We start from the raw sequence: 19,975 nt of genomic DNA, 5'->3' as shown, positions 1-19,975 counted from the left end.
GCCTGATTCCCAAAAGTGCTGAACATCCCATTGATTCACATATGTAGGTACCTATATATGCAAAATTATTCCCCGTTGTGTCAAGTTTGATATTTATGGCCTTATCCTCTTTGCCCAGCTTCCCCATATGTTCAGTGCTGATAATACTTATCTACCTTTCTAAAATATTTTCGCTGACCCTTGACAGAAAGGCAGTATACAACTACAAAGAATTATTATGACTGCTCAGGGTGATTTCAAAGTCCATAGAAATGACAACCCCTGTTAATTAATCTGGGCTTTCATTGTCTCCATGCCTACCATGGGACTAGGTGATTTCAGACTCAGTTCAAATTAGAGAATATTTTTAGAATTTTACCTTTGAAACAGAACTAGAATTTAGGGGCTATAGAACAACACTTTTCCCATAATTGGATTATCAGATTTCCATACTGCTTGCTAAGCTTGAATTGACCATGCCATCCTAGTATGCTAAATTGCCACCTCTCTCTTTATGTAGATCCCTCCTAATGCCCCCATTTCTTCCACAAGGTCCATAAGAAATAACATTATTGTTATGGGAAGAGAAAAAAACACACACCAAAACTCTAGATTCATAGGTGGTGACAATCTCCCAGTGTGTCTGGTCTTTTATGTGATTTAGGACCCAATCCTGCAAACACATATCAAAATGAGAAAGGTCAATGAAAGTCAATGGGAATTGTAGGTACTCAACACTTTTTTAAAAATTCAGGCTGCTTTGCTAGGTATCTAAATATAGATTTAGGCTCAAATCTTTTCATCGGGTTCCTTGAATGCTCAGCTCACACCACAGATCCTCAATCTCCAGACAGCCATTCCTACCTCCTTTATATCCAGGTTGGGTAAAGAGTCACCTGCCTCTGAGTCAGTAGAAGTCGCTTAACCTTTTCCTAATATGATGCACAGCTGCTAACAGAGTGGAGAATTTCAGACAAAGGTGGACAACTTATTTCAAGTCTCTTGAAGTTACATGTAATATATTTATATTAGGGCTGTCAATTAATCGCAGTTAACTCACACAATTAACTCAAAAATTAATCACGATTAATTGCAGTTTTAAATCACACTGTTAAACAAAAGAATACCAATTGAAATTTATTAAATATTTTGGATGTTTTTCTACATTTTCATCTATATCTTGTATTCTGTGTTGTAACTGAAATCAAAGTGTATATTTTGATTACCGATATTTGGAGTGTAAAAATGATAAACAGAAGAAATAGTATTTTCAATTCACCTCATACAAACAGGGTAGTGCAATCTCTTTGTCCTGAAAGTACAACTTACAAATGTAGTTTTATTTTTGTTACATATCTGCACTCAAAAAGAAAACAATGTAAAACTTCAGAGCCTACAAGTCCACTACTTCTTGTTCAGCCAATCTCTAAGACAAACAAGTTTGTTTACATTAACAGGAGATAATGCTGCTGGCTTCTTATTTACAATGTCACCAAAAAGTGAGAACAGGCATTTGCATGGCACTTTTGTAGCCAGTATTGCATGGTATCTACGTGCCAGATATGCTAAACATTCGCATGCCCCTTCATGCGTCAGCCACCATTCCAGAGGGCACGCTTCCATGCTGATGACGCTTGTTAAAAAAACAATGCGTTAATTAAATTTGTGACTGAACTCCTTGGTGGAGAATTGTACATACCCTGCTCTGTTTTACCAACATTCTGCCATATATTTCATGTTATGGCTGTCTCGGATGATGACCCAGCATATGTTGTTGTTTGTTTTAAGAACACTTCCGCTGCAGATTTGACAAAACGCAAAGAAGGTACCAATGTGAGATTTGTAAAGATAGCTACAGCACTCGACCCAAGATTTAAGAATCTGAAGTGCCTTCCAAAATCTGAGAGGGACGAGGTAGGGAGCATGTTTTCAGAAGTCTTAAAAGAGCAACTCTCAGAGGCGGAAACTACAGAACCCAAACCACCAAAAAAAAAAAGAAAATCAACCTTCTGATGGTGGCATCTGACTCAGATAATGAAAATGAACATGCATCGCTCCACACTGCTTTGGATGGTGTTCAAGCAGAACCCATCATCAGCATGGACGCATGTCCCCTGGAATGGTGGTTGAAGCATGAAGTAACATATGAATCTTTAGCGCATCTGGCACGTAAATATCTTGCGACGCCAGCTACAACAGTGCCATGAGAACACCTGTTCTCGCTTTCAGGTGACACTATAAACAAGAAGCGGGCAGCATTATCTCCTGCAAATGTAAACAAACTTGTTTGTCTGAACGATTGGCTGAACAAGAAGTAGTACTGAGTGGACCTGTAAACTCTAAAATTTTACATTGTTTTATTTTTGAATGCAGTTTTTTTGTACATAATTCTACATTTGTAAGTTCAACTTTCATGATAAAGAGCCTGCACTACAGTACTTGAATTAGGTGAATTGAAAAACAACATTTCTTGTGTCTTTTTGCAGTGCAAACACTTGTAATAAAAATAAATATAAAGTGAGCACTGTACACTTTGTATTCTGTTGTAATTGAAATCAAGATATTTGAAAATGTAGAAAACATCCAAAATATTTAAATAAATGGCATTCTATTATTGTTTAAAAAAATTAATCGCATAATTAATTGCAATTAATTTTTTTAATTGCTTGACAGCCCTAATTTACATGTATTAGCTTGTGTTGGAGTTATAGAATGATATGCTCACTGTAAAACAAAAAGAGAATGCATTAGGTGATATTTGCAATTTTTCACACTGTGAAAGTCTGGAGGGTAAATAAAAATGTTTCCTAGCAGAACCTGGTCCAATTATGGTGGAAAGAGATCAAAGAGTAGCATCAGAATACATAGGATGTCTGATATTAGTAGTGGCAGATATTGCCCTTTGGGCATGGCATCATTTTACTGAAAGTTTAGACTTGGGCTTCTTCCAAACTTAAGATTCTTTTGCACTGGGATCAAAGATTTTTCAATCTGCAGGGCCTCCAACCCTAAAATCCACCTGAAGGGGGAGGGCAGAGAATATAGCAGACTCACAACATCATAGTGGCATCAGTCATTGTTATTCTCAGATAATCAAATATCCCTTATGATAAATAATTAATATTTAATCAAGCTAATTAAATCAGTAATTTTACTCTGTGATAATTTAGTCCCAAACATATTCCCTTTGAAGAGGCATTCATTTAAATGTTAACTGGTTATTATTTCATTGGATTTTCACATGGAATCATAGAATCAAATATGTAGGACTGGAAGGGGCTGCAATAGACCATATAGTTCAGTTCCCTGCTCTGAGTCAGGACTAAGTATTATCTAGACCATCCCTGAAAGATGTTTGTCTAACCTGCTCTTAAAGATCTCCAGTGACAGAGATTTCACAACCTCCCCAGGTAATCGCAAAAAGAAAAGGAGTACTTGTGGCACCTTAGAGACTAACAAATTTATTAGAGCATAAGCTTTCGTGAGCTACAGCTCACTTCATCGGATGCTGTAGCTCACGAAAGCTTATGCTCTAATAAATTTGTTAGTCTCTAAGGTGCCACAAGTACTCCTTTTCTTTTTGCGAATACAGACTAACACGGCTGCTACTCTGAAACCTGTCATTATCCCCAGGTAATGTGTTCCAGTGCTTAACTACCCTTACAGTTAGGAAGTTTTTCCTAATGTCCAACTTAAAATGCCCTTGCTGCAGTTAAAGTCCATTGCTTCTTGTCCTGTCCTCACTGGATAAGAAGAATAATTTATCACCCTCCTCTTTATAACAACCTTTTACATACGTGAAGACTGTTATGTCCCCCCTAAGTCTTCTCTTCTCCAGAAGAAACAAACCCATTTTTTTCAGTCTTTCCTTATAAGTCATGTTTTCTAGCCCTTTAATAATTTTTGTTGCTCTCCTCTCGACTTATGTCAGTTTCTCCACATCTTTCCCAAAGTGTGGTGCCCAGAAATAGACACACTGTTACTTTTCGTGTCTTGCTTACAACACTCCTGCTAATTCATTACAGAATGATGTTCACTCTTTTTGCAACCGTATTACATTGCTGATTCATATTTAGTTTGTGATCCACTATAACCCTCATATCCTTTTCTGCAATATTCCTTCCTATGCAGTCATTTCCCATCAGGCCTGCTGACAGCAATTCCGGGCTACAGGTCAGAACAGTCAATGGGCCCGCATGTACACACAAGACGTGGACGCGGTCCGCTTGACATTTGGGCAGTGCTACACCTGTGCTAGCTGGTACCCAGCGAGCTGCCAGGTGCACTGCTGGGTGTGCTCTTCCGGCAGGGCTTCCACGTGCCCGCCTGGTAGGGTTGCCAAATGTATAATCGTGCAAACCCAAAGACCCTTTCCCTGCCCCCTGACCCGCTCCTTCCCTGAGACCATGCCCCTATCCCACCCCTTCTCTGAGGCTCCGCCCCTTCTCACTCTATCCCCCCTCTGTCTGTCGCACACTCTCCCCCACCCTCACTCACTTTCACCAGGCTGGGGCAAGTGTTTTGAAGGGGCGGGGTGCAGGCTCTGGGAGGGAGTTTGGATGTGGGAAGGGGTGCAGGGTGTGGGCTCTGGGATGGAGTTTGGGTGCAGGCTCTAGGCTGAGGCAGGGGATTGGGGTGCAGGAGGGGGGCAGCACTTACCTCAGGCGGCTCCCAAAAGTGACCAGCACACCCCTCTGGCAGTGGCTCCTAGGTGGGGGGGCCTTGGTGTTTCTGTGCACCTCAGGCATAGACCCCACAGCTCCCATTGGCTGCAGTTCTCTACATCATATGATCTTATCCTGATGGAAGGAACCTCGACTGGCTGTCGGCACCATTTCGACCTTTGGACTCTGGTATAGTATCTTTGGGGTGTGTATGTGGAGTGAGTAAGGTTTGTTTTGTAATCAATAAAGAGCATTTAGAGTATTGTATACCAACACTGTGTCCAGTATTTGCTTACACATCCTGTAGGGAGACCTCTATTGTGGGTCTAACACTATATTTGCCCTTTTCCAGTCTTCTGGGATCTGTCCCATCCTCCACTGGGTCTCAAAGATAATCACTAATGGCTCAGAGATCTCTTCAGCCAGTTCCTTACATATTCTAGGGTGTATTTCATCAGGCCCTGCTGACTTGAAGACATTTAATTTGTCTAAGTAATTCTTAACTTGTTCTTTCCCTATTTTAGCCTCAGATCCTACCCTATTTACATTGATGTTCACTATGTTAGTCATCTGATCAATGCTAACCTTTTTGGTGAAAACTGAAACAAAAAAGGCATTTAACACTTTGGTCATTACTGAGTTTTCTGTGATAGTCTTTCCTGCCTCGTTGAGTGATGTCTTTCTTGAAGATATGATTACTGGACTGACATGTCAGCAAAGGCCTAGTGCTATTTCTAATGCCACATTAGGCAAAATCTTAGGGACAAGAGAAATAGCATATTGTAATATTTAATTAGTCTGATGATATGTTGTATTATGATGAAAAACATGGAACTTTTCTGTTGTATTTTTCATTCATAATTCTCTTAGCACTTTACAAAAGAAGATAATTAAAAAGAAAAGGAGTACTTGTGGCACCTTAGAGACTAACAAATTTATTTGAGCATAAGCTTTCGTGAGCTACAGCTCACTTCATTGGCTGCATAGAATGGAACATATATTAAGATAACATATATGTATATATATATATAACATATATACATACATACACACACATACCGATAAGTTGGAAGTTATCATACAAACTGTGAAAGGCTAATTACTTAAGATGAGCTATTATCAGCAGGAGAAAAAGACTTTTGTAGTGATAACTGTGGCCACTCAGTAAAAGATTTAAGGGTGGCAATTTTGCAACAGAAAAGCTTAAAAAACAGACTCCAAGGAGAAACTGCTGAGTTTGAATTAATAAGCAAACTAGATACCATTAACTTGGGTTTGAATAGAGACTGGGAACGGCAGGGTCATTACACATATTGAATCTATTTCCTTAAGGTAAGTATCCTCACACCTTCTTGTCAACTGTCTAAATGGGCCATCTTGATTATCACTAGAAAAGTTCTCCTGCTGATAATAGCTCATCTTAACTAATTAGCCTATCACAGTTTGTATGGTAACTTCCAACTTATCTGTATGTGTATATAGATATAGATAGATATCTTACTATATGTTCCATTCTATGCAGCCGATGAAGTAAGCTGTAGCTCATGAAAGCTTATGCTCTAATAAATTTGTTAGTCTCTAAGGTGCCACAAGTCCTCCTGTTCTTTCTGTGGATACAGACTAATATGGCTGCTACTCTGAAACCTAAAAGAAGATAAGTGTCCTTATTCCTGTTTTACAGGTGCAGAAATTGAGGTGTTTTAAAAAAGGTCACACAGGACTGTGGAAGCAATGGGAACAGAATCCAGGTTCCCTCATTTAGAATGCAATGCACTATCCACTCTGCCTCACACAAAAAGGAACTGAGATTTGAAATTTCAATAGGTTTCAGTGTACAAGAGACTCTATACTGTAATTATGAGCTGCATGAAATTCTCTATTCTCATTTCACATAAGTGCTATTCAATATGAGAAAGGATTACTGGTTTGAAAATATATTGCACCATAAACAATAATTTGGGAAAAAACTTGCCAATGAGTTTTCCCAAGTAATTTATTTCTCCCAAAGCATGGGAGTTTTCCCAAACCTGGAAATTTTTAATAGCAAAAAAGCATGTTGAACATGGAACCTTTACCTCCATCTGGCTGCAAAATTGTGAAAATATTAGCTTTTTTTTTTAAGCTTTTAAATGGAAAACCCTCCACTGAATTACTCCTTGGGAAGGAGCAACATTGTTCTCCCCTCATCTCCTAGTGTGCATATTTAAAGGTCCAATTATTGTACTAAGGTGGCAGAGAGGTATCCTGCATCATTCTAGTTTCAAACAATGCTTAAAACAAGGAGCTTTATTGTTTAGGAAATTCTTTTGACTTCTATAAAGCATAGTGAAGTTATTCCCCACTATATCAAGCAGCCCAGGTATGCCTTAACAAGGGGTTTCCCACAGCTACTTTCATCCAAGTTTTGCTTACATGATGGAGAGGCTTGCGTGAGGTGCTGAGGATTCTACCCTTCCATTGACTTGAATGGGAGTGGCCTTAACACCTCACCAGACTAGATCTTAGTTTCAGCTGATTTGCTGACAGTATTTTTTGAACAGCAATGAAAAAAAATCAGAGCTTTTGTTCTATTTTCTCAAAAGCACATTCTGTTTCTCTAAACAACAAGAATCAGGAGCTGACTATATAAACTATCATGAGTAAACATCTGCCTTATGCATGAATATTTCAAGGTTGATAAATGTGACAGTACACATCAAATGTATTTGTCCCCACAGTTACAGTGATTATTTCTGGCACCCATTTAGCAGTCAGATAATTCTTAAGACAAGATCTACCTATTTTAATCTGTTTTCCATGTCTTCAGTGAATGTCATTCACATCAGGAGCCTCATGTGGGTAGAACAGCTGGTGCTCTCAGTGTTTATGGAGGAACTTGTAATAACATGATCTATCAAGAACAAACTGATATATATGGTTCATGCACATGTCAGTTTCTGAAACAGATGGCCACCTGGAGAGAACTGATATCTATCTGTCAAGTTAAAGCTGTCAGTAAATAAACTGTTTGGGACCAAATTTTAAAAGGATGGCTAGGAAAACCCTTTATTTTTAAAGACTTGGAATCCAAATAGGTCTGATGAAATCAGAAACTGTTTAATAAATTATCAAGTACATGCACGAAATGCAAAGAAAGAAGTCAATTTAGCTCCCCAACGTGCCACAAGTAATGGTTTGACACACTACACAGTACATGGCGCTACTAGTTTAGTTATACAGACAATGGGGAAAAACTCACGTCAGACTCACACAGTGGCCTGGAGGAATTTTAGTCCTAACTCCTGAGGTTAGGACTTACATGCATGACAGCTGATTTTATGTGAACATAATGATATGGGTCTATATATTAGAAAGTTCCTACCCTCAAACCTGCAGATGTGGTTTTTAAGACTTGTGTCTGCCTCATTTTCTTTGTGGTTATGTCAGCTTCAGGAGAGGTGAATTAGTCTTTAAAGTATACATTTTCTTTTTTTCCCCCACCCCAACATCTCTTATCCACCCCCTATCTTAAAGTTTCAAGTATGACCTTAATTTCTAAAGCTTAAGACCTCTGTGGTATCAGCCAATACTGTTAGTCAGTTACAAATGACCTATTCAGGAAAATTGGAGAGAACCCTGGATGGATGCCACAATTCACAATTTCATGTTTGCCTGTCTACCAGTTGCAGAAAACATCAAAAACATATTACCATGAGCTTCATAGAGAAAAAAGAGTGAAACTGACAAAATGGTTTCCTGCTTACTGAAACTAAGCAGACAAGAATATAGTACAATACTCCTGTCCCGAGGGCTACCCCTTAAAACTCACATTAGAAGTTCAGTAGCAATGAGTAAACCTCAAAGCTTTCTGGAAGGGCTAGAAATCTCAGCAAAAGCTTCTTATCCAAACTGCTTTATAAGTTATCCATGAATCTTTTTATAATACTTTCCCCTTTCCTCTGCATCCCCAAATAGGAAAATGAAGAGAAGTTTCTTTTGTGGAGCTCCACAGGGATTTATTCGTTCAGCACTGCTTAACACAGGCTAACTCGGGAAAGTAGTTCAGGGAGACAGTGAAGTGGTTTGGACTGTGATGTCATCACTGAGTGGATGATTGGGAACTCTCCATCTCCTTTTCATCAATTCCTGACAGTGAAGTCCTATTCGGTTTATGTCCTTAGACCATACCCATCATCATAGTGTCTGAATGCCTATGTTTTCCCTTTGCCAGGCTGAGACAGGGAGGTAGAGGAGGATGAGCAGGCTGAAGGTCAATCCAGACAAGATAGAGGTAATTGTAATAAATTGGTGGAAATATCTAGAAGTTATGATGGGCCTGCCCCTCTTATTAGGGAAGTCATGGAATCATAGAAATACAAGGCTTGAGTGATCACCAAGTCCAGCCCTCTGTGCTGTGGCAGGACTGAGAAAAACATCTGACATCCCTGTCTAGGTTATCTAACCTGTTCTTAAAAACCTCCACTGATGGGGATTTTACAACCTTCCTTGATAAGTATTCCAATATTTAAATATCCTTAGAGCTAGAAAGCTTTTCCTAATATCTAACTGAGATGGGTTTAACTCACAACTGCAGCACCTCCTTCTAGCTGTCCCAGGGATTAGCTCTGCTAGCCAGTGCACTGTCTTCTGGTGGTGTCTCGCTGCCATCACTTCTGCTCTAGGACCCACGTCACTCCCAGGACCGCAGCATCCTCTTCATGACACAGCCCTCCGGCTGTATCACATTCTGTTCGCTTTCCTTCCAGGGGAACTTCAGTCTGCTGTCCAGCCACTTCCATCAAGGGCAATGGCAGAAAATTGTCTGGCCACTTCCTCCGTGGTGGGGGGCAGGGGACCTGGGCCCACCCACTACTCCGGGTCCAAGCCCAGGGACCCTATAGATGGCCATCACTTGCTGCGTCCCCTCCAACTCCTCAGTTAATTTCCCTGGGCCTTTTCCTTGTGACTCCCAGCACCCTCTTTGCCCTTGACTCAGGCCCTCAGCCTATGAATCCCTGCAGCCAATCCAGAGCCATCTTTAGCTTCTCCCCACCCCCAGGTCTGTCCAGGTTTTTGATGCTTCTTCCTCCTGCTAGGAGCCTGATCCTCTGTGTTCAAGCTCCAGGCAGCTACTAAAACTGCTCTGCCCTGCTGCTTTTCTTATATTTCAAAAAGAAAAGGAGGACTTGTGGCACCTTAGAGACGAACAAATTTATTTGAGCATAAGCTTTCGTGAGCTACAGCTCACTTCATCGGATGCTGTAGCTCACAAAAGCTTATGCTCAAATAAATTTGTTCGTCTCTAAGGTGCCACGAGTCCTCCTTTTCTTTTTGCAAATACAGACTAACACGGCTGCTACTCTGAAACCTTCTTATATTGGTCTGCTTGACCCTGATTGGCTGCTCCTTGCAGACCCTCTCTAATTGGCTGCCTCCTGTGCAGCCTCCCTAGGCTCTATTAACCTCTCATGGGCCAGTGTGGGGCAGACACCCCTTCACAGTAACCTAAATTTGCCCTGCTGCATATTAAGCCCGTTATTTCTTGTCCTACAATGTATCACCATCCTCTTTATAACAGCCCTTAACATCTGAATCCTAGAATCATATGGTTAGAAGGGACTGCAATGATCATCCAGTCTAACCCTCTGCCAAGATGCAGGATTTGTTGCATCTAAATCAGTGGTGGGCAACCTGCGGCCTGCGGTGTAGGCCAAAAAGTCTGTCAGTTTTTTTTAAAGCCCAGTTTACGTCTCAATACTATTTTCATTCAGTTTTTTCCAGGTAACAGATTTTGGGGGCCAATATTTTCACTCAATAATTTAAAATATGGTACTCCACTAAAACAAACAGCATACATACAGGAATAGGTACACTTCAAGTTTTTGGGGTAGTCATAAATTGGGCTGAATTTTGCTACTTCTGTATTTGTGTGATGAGGGAGAAAGAGGATCAAATTCAAGAGAATGAAAAAGTACTATATACTGGGGCTCCAATCCTGCAATAGGATCATTACTGACAACTCTTGTACATCTACAGTGTCCTAGTGACTTTAGTGGGAATCTACATAAGCCCAAAGGTCCATGTCAGTACATTTGTTTGCAGGTTTTGATTAGGGAGCCTAAATAAGTCTAATGCAATTGGAAACATTCATGAAGAACAGAACTTTTTATATAAAGATGGTTAAATTCCTTCCCTTGCTCCTGAAAAGGAACAACCCCACTGATCCAGTAACTATATTTTATGTCTATTTGCTTTCTGCTCATGTGTTTCTGAACATTAGTTATGTTTTGGAGAGCATTGCATAAGGTAGTGTGCCAAGGCAGTCAGTTGATCTGATTGGAGCACACAAGATGCTTTACCATATGCAATAAAACTTTTTTTTGGGGGGGAGGGGGAGCTCACAAGTGTTATTAATTATTTTATACAAAAATATGACCTATTTTGTTAAAGATACTTTAAGCATCCTGTGTTTTTAATGAAACAAGACTATAAGTAACTTGCATGAAAAGAGCTGATCATTAAATTGTAATTTTCTATAACAAAGGCCATATCTTGAGTAAAATGCTTAAAACATAGTGCTTAGGAAGCTTTTTTACCCATACCACTATTAGCTGAATGCACAATTACATGACTGGCTTATTTTCTCTGGAAATTTTACTAAGTATCAAGTCATGCAAAGTTCCTGTAAAATATTGACTGCTTCCACCTCATTTAAGTTGCCTGTTATGTAACTGCCCAGGGACAACAGTAAATATGATATGATTGACTGACTGACTGTTGTCTTTGGGCAGCAAAATGACATGAACTACGCTAGCCATACTAAAGGTATTTTACCGTAACATGTAGATATATTTGTTTCCCCTAGGAGTGACTTTCACTAACACCCATTGTTTCATGTTCTCTATATATCTGTGTATATAAATCTTCCCACTGTATTTTCCACTGAAAGCATCCGATGAAGTGAGCTGTAGCTCACGAAAGCTTATGCTCAAATAAATTTGTTAGTTTCTAAGGTGCCACAAGTGCTCCTTTTCTTTTTTCAGTAAAGTGTATGTTAAGCTGCAACTCTCTTTTGCAGAGAAAACTGAAGACTTTGGATGAACTCTTGACCTCACTGAAGTCAATGAAAAAATCCTCATTGCTGCAATAGGGGAAGGGTTTCACCTGTAGCATAATGTACAATTACGAAACCTTTTTAGTGGTGCCATTTTGATCATAAGAATGACACTCCCAAACAACTTATCTTCCATTTGCCTGTACTCAATACCTTAAAATGAGGTATACTTATTTAACTTTTTCTATAGATGATACCTGTATTACCTACTGTTGTTACCTGCAATTATTTCTTTCTCACTTACCCTTTGTAATTTCACTGAATTCAATTAGGTTGCATGGAATATAAATTGGGACAGAATTTGTCCCTGTGTGTGTAATAGGCTATAAAGCATTCTATAACACTTTGGTCTGAGCAATGCTACACTAAAAAAATCAATTGTGTTGCTTACTCTTACAATGTGGATTATTGACTGAGAGTAAACTACATCCATTGAAATGTATGAAAAGCTATTAAAATTCTACCAGTTACTCTTAATTTCTACAGTAAATGGACATTATTCTACTATATTCCATTTGTTTCCAATGCCCTTTAATACACTCATTATAATTGAATGGAAAGCAGCAGATGTTTAGAGTAAACAGAAAAACACGAAGTTTTTGAAAAAGGAGGGCCAGGACATAATACAAAATTTAAATTATTTTAAGATCTCCTGCATCAGTGTTTGGGGGACCCTAAAGCAATTTGCATCATATTTTAAACACAGGAGACGTGATATGAGTTGAACTCCTACTGGGGAGTGGAGTCGCGGGGCGAGGGAGGGGTTACTCAGTCTAGTTTGTATATGACCTTTTTGATATTTCTATCTAAATGCAGATTCAGTTTTCTGTTCTGTGCAATCCATATAAGAAATCCCTCACTATGGAGATGCTAAAAATAAATGAATATTTAAATTGGAAGTTTTTCCAGAAGGAAGTGAAATTTCTGAAGGGTGTTTTATGTCACTTTAGCAATGATCTGGGCTTTCGTTATCTCTAGGTAACAATGAATATATGAAAAAAAGATGAGACTGAGAAAAAATTGCTCCAATTATATGTGAACTGTTATCCTTTGTTCTTGTTGTTTAGTCTTTCTCTGTAAGTACAACACCAAAGAGCTCTAACTGGCATTTGGACAAGAAAAACTCATTTTTCCATCCCCCGGGTTAATATTTTTCCTGTTCCTGAAGGGTACTAAAAACTGCATATAAATTGCTCTCCATTTATCAAAGGATTCTTGAGAGTTGTTTGTGCTTTCCTATGTACAAAGAGTAAAATTCTTGATGCAGAGGGCACTCTGTGTCCTAAAAATTAATTCACAAATAGAAAATGGTTTTGGAATTTTGTACATGAGAGGAGATTTCTGACTGGCTGGCAATGCTGTCCTACTTTTGCCAATGACACCAGTGAAAAACGTGCATGACCTTTTTGGTCAGTTCCATTCCATAAGGGATGTGAAGTAGCCAAACCTATTCAGTCTCTCATGCCTCACCATGCATGGGAAGAACACACAAAATTTTAGCTAAAACCCTATCTGCTGGTATTTCTCTGATTGTCCTCCAGTGTACAGGTTATTAGTTGGCTAGCTTCTTGTAGGAGTTACTGTTAAGTAGGACTCGAAGAAAAGTGGATATTGGAAGATGGCTGAGAGAGATGACGACAAACACGGAAGTGGAAGGTGGCCACATTGGCAGAGAGAAGGGGCTGGAGGTGACAACAAGACAGTATGGGAGGCCAAAGTTGTGAAGGGCATAGAATATGAGGACAAGAAGAGTCTATCTTAGTTAGTGATATGCTCCCCCTCCCCTGAACATCCCGGTGTGTTGACAAAGAGAGCAAGGGACAAAGAGAGGGCTGTGATGTTGTCAGAAATACAGACAAGGACCATTATTTTAGCAGTTGTGTTTTGAATGAATAGGAGTAGGTGATATAGCTGTCAAGAAGACCAGAGAGGAGAAGCTTGCCATGATCAAGAGTTTTAGCTATGTAGATAGAAAGAAAACACTGGATCTTAGAAAACAAGATTTGGACCTAATTTAGATGTGCAGTACGAGAGAGGGAGGAACTGACAATGACTACCAGGTTCAACACCTGTCCAACAAAAAGGAGGGTGTTGGTTTCAGCAGTGACAGGAAACGCGGTGAGTGAGGAGGGCTTCAGAAGAAAAACGTCAGGAGTTCACGTTTTGTGATGTTAAGTTTACCATGATGGCAAGACATTCTGGAAAAGATACAAGGGAGACAGAGAGATGTTGGATAGGAGGAAAAGACAAAGGTAGAAGCTGACAGGAAATTTGAGTGATCAGTGAAAATTTTCAGCCATAACTTTCCCCCTCCCCAAAAATTGAGATTCTGTGAGACAGAAACAGATAGCAAATTGATAGCTATTTTGCCAAATTGTTTTGGTAAAAAAAATTCTAAAAATATTGAAACATATTGTTAAGATGCTTTTGAAACAAAATGTTTTGAAGGTTTACCTCAAAAATTCTTTTAATTATATTTAAAAACAAACAGAATTTCCAAATAGACAAAATCAAAGTGAAGTGAATCAAAGTGAATCAATTTTGTCAGAAAGACATATTGTTGGACCTGAAATGATTTTTTCCCCCAAATTTTTCTGAATTACCAGTGAATCGAAAAATCTGTCATTTCCCCAGCTCTAGTCATCAGCATAAAGATGTTAGTTGAAATCATGTGAAGGGATGTGATCATCCAAAGATAGGCTGTAGAGAGAAAAAAAGAGTATGGGGCCAAGGAGTGAGCCCTACAGGAACTCCACAGAAAGAGGGAGAGAGGAGAAGGATGACCTGCCATATTCCTTTGAAGTAGATGTATTCTTTTAGGAGATCCTATTTCCCAAATAGTAGACACAATAAAAGGGTGTCCACAGTAGTATTCTGTGTTAGAATTCCGTGAGACGAGGCTTCCTTTAAAGGAAGAAGAGTGCGGCAACTACAAGGATTTTGTGGATTGCAGGCACAAAAAAAGATTAACTCTGTACTAAGATGGGCTTCAGTGGGGTTAGAATGTTCTGTATTGAGATGTACTCTTTGAATGGGATTAACATTTCATAACCCCCCCTCATTTATTCTAAGATTCACTGTGGGGCAAACTGTGGCCAGGGCCTGAAGTTTGAGTAGCATAAAAGTGTGTAGATGGACTCCTCCTCCCACTATTGTTGGCAGAGTAGCTGTGTGACTGCTCTACATCCACTACTGCAACCTCATGACTGAAGTAGCAGCTACTTTTATGTAGGGGGCCAGGGCTGGCTCTAGGCACCAGCAACACAAGCAGGTGTTTGGGGCTGCACATTTCTAGGGGCGGCATTCCAGCAACGGCCATGCCGCCTCTAGAAATGTGCCCCCGCCTACCCTGCCTGCTCCCCTGAGCGTGCCGCTGCCGCGCCACTTCTCCCCCCTCCCTCCCAGGCTTGCCGCGTGCGAAACAGCTGTTTGGCGTGGCAAGCATGGGAGGGAGAGAGGGAGGAGAAGCCAAGTGGCGGCACGGTCGGGGGAGGTGGCAGCGGTGGAGCGGAGGTGAGCTGGGGTGGAGAGCGGTTCCTCTACCCCCCCGTTACTTCCTGTGCTCCCCCCCTACCCTCGCTCACCTCCGCTCCACCTGCTCCCCTGAATGCGCTGCCTCTCCCTCACCTGAGAGGGAGGGGGGAGAAGCAGAGCAGTGGTGTATTCAGGGGAGCAGGTGGAGCAAAGGTGAGCTAAGGCAGGGGGTTGAGGTCTGGGGAGCCGCAGGAAACAAGGGGGGGGGAAATGCGGCACACCTGGGGGAAGGAGGCGGGGCCAGGGATTTGGGAAAGGGGTTGGGAAGGGGTGGAGCCAGGGGTGGGGGGCACGAAAAAAAGCGGGGGTGTCCAAAAAATTTTTGTCTTGGGGCAGCAAAAATCCTAGAGCTGGCCCTGATAGGGGCAACGGCAATAGTCTTCATACTGTCCTCAATCCTTCCCCCCATGATGTGGCTACACACAGAGCATGTCTATGGACCTCTAGCTCGGGATATTGTTTTCAAGTCACCTTCATAGGGCAACCACATCAATTTCACTGCAGTCAGCGGTCCCTTTGAGGAGGATGTGCACAGACGAAATTGCCTCTAGCTGTGACAGTCAGGGCAGCATTTCTATTTGAAAAGGAAAATATACCATGTTAGAAATATTTATATTCCCATGAGAAAAAAAAAAGAGTTTCTTTGTGAGCAAAAAGGAAACTAGATGAATGAGCATGTCTTTTGTAGACTGGTAGAGGGATTAACATGTGTAAGGGATAGAGGCAGCCTGTTTACTTCAAACAAAATGGCACGGTATTCAGTGCTCACAGTGTTGTAAATTGAGATGCAGAGTATCCAGTTTCATAGAAAAAATACTGAATGGCAGATAGTTTCCCCCACTCTTTTGGGCCCTATTTTTGAGCAACTTCTTTGTATCTTTTTTCTTTGTGAGAAAATCCTGGAGACTATAAAACAGTAAAAGTTACATAAAATTTACAATAGACACAAAGGTATGATTTCCTCTAAGTTTTGTGTATTTAATATTCTAGGGAAAAGCACATTTGTTGTTTTAAAATGAAGGCTGAAATACTTATATTGTCTAGCAGTGGAAGAGGTTATATTATATTCTAAATCCTTAAGGATTACTTTTATATCTCCTAAATGATTCATAAGAATTTCGTTCCCAGAAAATACTTTTCTTTCAGTCATGTCTTTAGTCACTATTGTCCTCTGTCTTGTCTCAAAGACCTAATTATTTTTTGTTTTGCACTATTTGCTTGTCTCGCTATTTCTCATGTCAGCTTTGCGATCCTGGACAGAAAGTTACTGGTAAAATATTATCAGCTTAGAAAAAAAAATCAGACTCCTATATCATAGTTCTCTGTTATATGTTCCCTTATAGAAAGAGCAGACTTTTTAGTCTTTCAGTCTGAATTTATTTTACAATTAAGATAAACAACAATAAAAAGGCACAAAGTAAAGTACCCATGAAAAAGCACAGTATAACTTCCTTCTTTAATACATGGTATCAGCTGTACTACACAAAATGATAACCTTCTCTGAATATAGAAGATTTCTAAAAAATTAAAGGTAAAATACATAGAAAACAAGATTATAACCCATTAATATTGCTACATATATACAACATTCCCATTTCTTAATTCTCACAAACTTACTCCTTTTCACTGATAACTCTGTACATATAATTGCCATTAAAAGGTCAACATGTACTAACAGTTACCACCGTAGTATTTACAATATCACAGTTATTTCTACAATAAATACAGTAATAGTTTTTGTAGCTTTGATACCACTATGTGATAACTCTTAACAAATGCTTACTTTTAAAATTGTGATTACAGAGGACTAGATTCAGAAAGGAACTCAGGTGTCTAATTGCCATTGTAGGTGTCTAAGTCCAACATTTAGTCACTACTGAGATCCTCAAAACCTCTGCTCAGCTGCTGCCTAACCCAGTAGGCACCTAAACTCCTCTACCTGCCTAAGTTTCCACTGGTAAGCATGCACAGAACTACCTAAGTCCAGATGCCACCAAACTGCTCAGCTCTGTAGCTCATACTTAAACTTTGGTGGAGTTCTCAGACTAGGTGTTCCCCTACTTATCTCTACTCTTGGGCCCAATCCAATAGGAATGCCCAGAGCATGCCTAACCTACATAAAGACAGTGGAAGGCAACCATATATAAAATTATATCCAATAGCCCAGTGGTTAGCGCAATCACCTGGGATGTAGAAAACCCAAATTCAAATCCCTAGATTGCCTGATTTAAAACAGGGCTTGAATCCAAGTCTTTCATCTTCCAGGTGAGTGCCATAATTCACTGAGATATGGAGTCAATTTCTTAGTTTTTGGTTTCTCTCTGGTTGCCCAATAAATATTTATTTATACAAAGTGGAACAGCTTGACCAAGAGAAACTGAAAGAGAGCCACTCTAGAATACCCGACAGCCTGGTGATGAGGGTACTCTCCTAGGAGTTAGAGATATGTGTTTAAGTCCCTGCTCCACATCAGGCAGAACATGGACTTGACAATGTGTCTCTCATGTCAATGCCCTGACCACGGAACTCTTGTTTCTAATAGGATGGAGGTTTCATGTTTCTCACAAGAAAGGGCTGTCCTAGCTTAGGTAACTACTCCAAGATATGGTTTATGGCTATGAATCCAGAGCAGAAGGAGACATCTAACTACTTTTGAAGGGTGGGACCTAGGCTCGGCCCCTCTCCTCAACACATCGGATTGGCTAGGTTAGGTAGCTCACTGCTTAACTTACTGGCTTCAGTTAACTGCTTTCGTAGGTGCCCTGTGCAATGCATGGAAAGCCTGGACACCTAACTCAGGCTGTGAAGTCTACTGGGAAGCAGGGTGCATAGAACTCAGGCATTGTAACACCGAGCATTGCAACACCAAAGTCCTTTTGTGTATCCTCTGTATTAAATCATGTAAATTTATATATAGTGACCCACACCTCGTGCACTACAGCACCATACAAATACCAATGCTAATAGTATGTAAATACCTGAATAACGGGTAATTCAGTGCATGAAATAGCATATAAAATAAAAGGTTGCAAAAGAATAATCCCATTTAAGAATTTCATCCTGCCTTGTACTTGATTTTTAATTTATTTCTGTAAGCAAACGCAGTTGCAGAGTGGAATGAGCTAACATCAAACAGAACCAATGGATTTCTGAATTTTGAGGGTTGCTTCCTTAAAAGAGCCATTTTCCAGCCCCACAGAAAGGCTGAGCCACATATCAAGTAAGAATACAGGAATCCTGTAATTCAGGGTGAAAATACTTTTTGATTTTTCTCTCTGTTTTTATTGGTGGGTGGGTAGTTTATGTTTGGGGGGGAGGGAAATTTGTTGAAGGTTTACCTCTCCAGTTACAGATAAATGAATTCTAAAAGGAACTCCAGCATGTCTAACCTATATTTCCTTTGTAAACTTGGAGAGCCTATAGTATAATGGCAAATTCCATTACTCACCACCAACGCACAAGTACACACACCTGCTCATAATCTTATTTACGGAATTTTTGATCAAAAAATGAAAGCGTTGGTTTTCATACCTCACGCTAAATTATAGTTTTGAGACAAACACTCCAGTAGGTGATGAACATAGAAGCTAAAAAACAAACTGAAAACTACTGGAATTAAATGCTGTGTGAATCAACAGCTACCTTGTATTACCAGTAACAAAAACTGTATTGCTATTACTTTTTTTTATAATATATGAAACAACAGTGTAATACCAGCTGTCCATTTCTTTCACATAAGTAATCAGAAAGCACTACCCAAAAGAGAATTAATTTGTTATACATTGTCATCTAAATAAGAGTGTTTTCATTAGATTAGTATATGTATATTTTGACATTAGGTGATCACAAATATAATCAAGTAATTTGTACAATCCTGGCATTACAATAAACTGAAAATTACCCATGTAATTTCAATGTAGCAACAAGTTCAGATATGCCTTGTTAATAAGTAAGGTACTAATTACAGGTGGTCATATAATTCTACAAGCAATGACAGACATGCATTGAATTTCAGTGGGCACTGCTTACTAACTTTTAACATAGTGGTTTTAACTGTAACCTACATTTCTGAAATACAGTACCTCATCCACATAAGGCAAAAGATATATTTTAACATTCTGTCATTAACCAAACATTGTGAGATGCAGGACTAACTTAAATAAATTATTACTTTTCCTTTACATTTAAAAACTGTTTCCTATTTGTGCTAAGCAATCCCTCTATTATTTTAAAACAAAGAATCCTTCCCAAGCTCAGCTAAGGACATGTTTTAGAGCAGGGATGGGCAAACTATGGCCCAGGACTGTGTCCGGCCCTTCAGATGTTTTAATCCGGCCCTCAAGCTCCTGTCGGGGAGCAGGGTCGGGGCCTTGTTCTGCGTGGCTCCCAGAAGCAGCACCATGTCCCCCCTCCAGCTCCTATATGTAGGGGCCGCCAGGGGATCCACATGATGTCCCCACCCCAAACACCTCCCCAGCCATCGGGGCCAATGGGAGCTGCAGGGGCAGTGCCTACAGACAGGGCAGCATGCAGAGATGCCTGGCCGTGCCTCCATATAGGAGCCAGAAGGGGGACATGCTGCTGCTTCCGGGAGCTGCTTGAGGTAAGCGCTGCCTGGAACCTGCACCTCGACCTCCTCCTGCGCCCCAACCCTGCCCCAGCCCTGATCTCCCTCCCACCCTCCGAACCCCTCAGTCCCACCCTC

This window comes from Dermochelys coriacea, chromosome 3, assembly GCF_009764565.3.
Source record: "Dermochelys coriacea isolate rDerCor1 chromosome 3, rDerCor1.pri.v4, whole genome shotgun sequence".
Taxonomy (NCBI): domain Eukaryota; kingdom Metazoa; phylum Chordata; order Testudines; family Dermochelyidae; genus Dermochelys; species Dermochelys coriacea.
This window is presented reverse-complemented; position numbering follows the sequence as displayed.